This window comes from Hylobates moloch, unplaced genomic scaffold, assembly GCF_009828535.3.
Source record: "Hylobates moloch isolate HMO894 unplaced genomic scaffold, HMol_V3 SCAFFOLD_6, whole genome shotgun sequence".
NCBI lineage: Eukaryota > Metazoa > Chordata > Mammalia > Primates > Hylobatidae > Hylobates > Hylobates moloch.
Genome location: NW_026652281.1, coordinates 156,133,020 through 156,137,015, shown reverse-complemented (window position 1 = coordinate 156,137,015; position 3,996 = coordinate 156,133,020). Strand labels below are relative to the sequence as shown.

General features: G+C 46.6%; 1 pseudogene; it reads right to left on the bottom strand.

The window, feature by feature from the left end:
- Positions 1-2,922: 2,922 nt before the first annotated feature.
- Positions 2,923-3,742, bottom strand: LOC116470663 (high mobility group protein B3-like; annotated as a pseudogene).
- Between the last annotated feature and the right edge of the window lie 254 nt (positions 3,743-3,996).

The window sequence follows — 3,996 nt, the reverse complement described above, 5'->3', positions numbered from 1 at the left end:
TTGCTCTGTCGCTCAGGCTGGAGTGCAGTGTGCCATCTTAGCTCACTACAACCTCCACCTCCCGGGTTCAAGCGATTCTCCCTCAGCCTCCCGAGTAGCTGGGATTACAGGCGCCCGCCACCACGCCCGACTAATTTTTGTATTTTAGTAGAGACAGGTTTCACCATGTTGGCCAGACTGACTTCAGGTGATCGACCTGCCTCGGCCTCCCACAGTGCTGGGATTACAGGCGTGAGCCACGGCGCCCCGCCCTCAGCCCCAAAATTTGTGTCGGAGAATTTTGGTTTCCTGTCTACCTGGGGAAGCAGCTATTCAAAGCAGAATAAAATTCTGGATGCTACATGATCCAAATAATGAGCTGAAAATGTAGTTACAGGAACCACATTTGTGAGCAAAAGAACTACTCCTGCAAAGGTAAGTGCCAAAAGACTGTGGTACTATGGAGAATTCAATGGGATTCTGAGGCGGAGGGACTGCTTCCATCCAGAATGGAAAAAAAAAAAAAAAAGAATTGGCTGGGCGAGGTGGCTCTCCCTGTGATCTGAGCACTTTGGGAAGCTGATGCAGGTGGATCATTTGAGCCCAGGAGTTCAAGACTAGCCTGGGCAACATAGTGAGACCCGTCTCTACAAACATAAAAATAATGCCGGGCGCGGTGGCTCAAGCCTGTAATCCCAGCACTTTGGGAGGCTGAGGTGGGCGGATCACGAGGTCAGGAGATCGAGACCATCCTGGCTAACACGGTGAAACCCCGTCTCTACTAAAAACACAAAAAATTAGCCGGGCGTGTTGGCGGGCGCCTGTATTCCCAGCTACTCGGGAGGCTGAGGCAGGAGAATGGCGTGAACCCAGGAGGTGGAGGTTGCGGTGAGCCGAGATCGCGCCACTGCACTCCAGCCTGGGGGACAGAGAAAGACTCCGTCTCAAAAAAAAAAAAAAAAAAAAACACATAAAAATAAAAAAATTAGCCTGGCATGGTGGTGCACACCTGTAGACCCAGACACTAGGAAGACTGAGGCAGGAGTATCCTTGACTCCTGATTGAGGAGGCTGCAGTGAGCCAAGATCGGGCCACTGCATTTCATCCAGCCTGGGCAACAGAGTGAGAACTCGTCTCTAAATAAATAATAAAAACAAATAGATGTTTTACATGGGCACCGTTTGTGCAGTCCAAAGCAATTACAGTAGTAACAACCTGGATCACCATGACAGATATAATAATAATGAAAACATATTATACGAATTCCCAAAATGTGACACAGACCAGAAGTGAGCACGTGCTGTTGGAAAAATGGTGCTTATAGACTTGCTTGATGCAGGGTTGCCACATTCAATTTGTAAAAACACAGTATCTGTGAAAAGCAATAAAGGGAAGTGCAGTAACAAGAGGTTTACAGCCTGTTTACATTCTGACATGGAGCAACAGTCAAGATTTAATGTTATGTCAAAAAGCACAGAGAAAGGTGTGTTTCCTTTCATACTGAAAAGGGAGATGTATTCTCATACATGTAAGCTTGGCCAAATAAGCTTACTAGAAAGAAACACAAGAAACTGCTAGGAAAGGTTAATGCTGGAGAGGGGACCTGAAACTCTAGAAGCAGAAATACTTTCTTGGCCAGGCACAGTGGCTCATGCCTGTAACGCCAGCACTTTGGGAGGCTGAGGGGGATGGATCACCTGAGGTCAGGAGTTCAAGACCAGTATGGCCAACATGGTGAAACCGTCTCTCTACTAAAAATACAAAAATTAGCCTGGTGCACACCTATAGTCCCAGATACTCGGGTGGCTGAGGCAGGACAATCGCTTGAACCTGGGAGGCGGAGGTTGCAGTGAGCCAAGATTGTGCCACTGCACTCCAGCTTAGGTGACAGAGCCAGACTCTGTCTCAAAAAAAAAAAAAAAGAAATGACACTTTCTTTAAACATGCATATGATTTTTTCTACAAAGAATCAGGCCGGGTGAGGTAGCTCATGCCTGTAATCCAGCACTTTGGGAGGCAAAGGTGGGTGGATCACTTGAACCCGGGATTCAAGACCAGCCTGGGCAACATGATGAGACCCCATCTCTACAAAATATACAAAAATTAGCTGGGCATAGTGGCTTGAGCCTGTAGTCCCAGCTACTCAGGAGGCCAAGGTGGCAGGATTGTCTAAGGCCAAGAGGTCGAGGCTGCAGTGAGCCAAGATTGGGCCACTGTACCAGAGTAACACCCTGTCTAAAAAAATAAAAATAGGCCAGGCACGGTGGCTCACGCCTGTAATCCCGGCACTTTGGGAGGCCAAGGCGGGTGGATCACCTGAGGTCGGGAGTTCGAGACCAGCCTGACCAACATGGAGAAGCCCCGTCTCTACTAAAAATACAAAATTAGCCGGGCATGGTGTTTCATGCCTGTAATCCCAGCTACTCAGGAGGCTGAGGCAGGAGAATCGCTTGAACCCAGGAAGCAGAGGTTGCAGTGAGCTGAGATTGCGCCATTGCACTCCAGCCTGGGCAATAAGAGTGAAACCCCATCTCAAACTCACGCGTGTAATCCTAGCACTTTGGGAGGCCGAGGCGAGTGGATCATGAGGTCAAGAGATCGAGACCATCCTGGCTAACACGGTGAAACCCCGTCTCTACTAAAAAAAATACACACACACACACAAAATTAGCCAGGTGTGGGGTGGGTGCCTGTAGTCCCAGCTGCTGGGGAAGCTGGGGCAGGAGAATGGCATGAACCCGGGAGGCGGAGCTTGCAGTGAGCTGAGATTGCGCCACTGCACTCCAGCCTGGGAGACAGAGCAAGATTCCGTCTCAAAAATAAATAAATAAATAAATAAATAAATAAATAAATAAATAAATAAAATGAAATGAAAATTTAAAAAAGAAAGAAAAGGAATAAATTTTAGCTTTAGCTTTTGTGCTTTTTTCAAAATAGGCAGTATATTTAAAACAGTGAACAAAATTGTTGATCCATTTGTCCTTGCTATCCAGCTTCTTCTCGCAGCTTGTCTCTTCATCCTTCCCTCAAAGCCACCCTCATCCTTGCTCATGCCTACGTTTTGCTTGAAGGAGAAAGTAGGCACACAGAGAGAGGGAGCACTCACATTTTTATCCATTACTTTTTTTTGACAGATAAACACTTTGTTTATTCCTCCCCCTCATCTCCTCCTTGTCTTCATCTTCCTCTTCCACCTTTTTCCAGGCAACTTTAGCAGGACGCTTTACGCCATCAAACTTTCCTTTCGACTTACAATCAGCAACATCCTTCTCATACTTCTCCTTCAGCTTTGCCGCCTTAGTGATGTAAGGCTGCTTTTCACTGTCATTTAAGTTCTTCCACATCTCACCCAGCTTTTTTACTTTTCACTGTCATTTAAGTTCTTCCACATCTCACCCAGCTTTTTTACCACATCTCCAATAGAGATGCCAGGGTTTGTGGATTTGATTTTGGGGCAGAATTCTGAAGAGAACAGGAAGAATCCAGATGGTGGCCTTTTGGGGGCACTAGGATCCTTCTTCTTCTTGCCTCCCTTAGCTGGTCCCTTCATTTCCTGATCACAGTGCACTTTATCCGTCTTTGCCGTTTCATCAAATTTAGACTTCTCTTTCCCAGACGTTGTCTTCCACCTTTCAGAGCACTTCTTGGAAAATTCTGCAAAATTGACAGGGTTTTCCTTTTTACATTCTTCTCTGCACATCTGCACAAAGAAGACATAAGCAGACATCTTGCCCTTTGGTTTCTTGGGGTCACCTTTAGCCATCCTGACTGTATTGTTCGCTCTCATTACTTTTTTTTTTTTTTTTTTGAGACGGAGTTTCTCTCTTGTTGCCCAGGCTGGAGTGCAATGGTGCAATCTCAGCTCACAGCAACCTTGGCCTCCCGGGTTCAAGCGATTCTCCTGCCTCAGCCTCCTGAGTAGCTGGGATTATAGGCATGAGTCACCACGCCCGGCCCATTACTTTCTTAATAGTTAGGCTGGTAGTGGTCATTTCTCTATAGTTTCTCTATACTCAT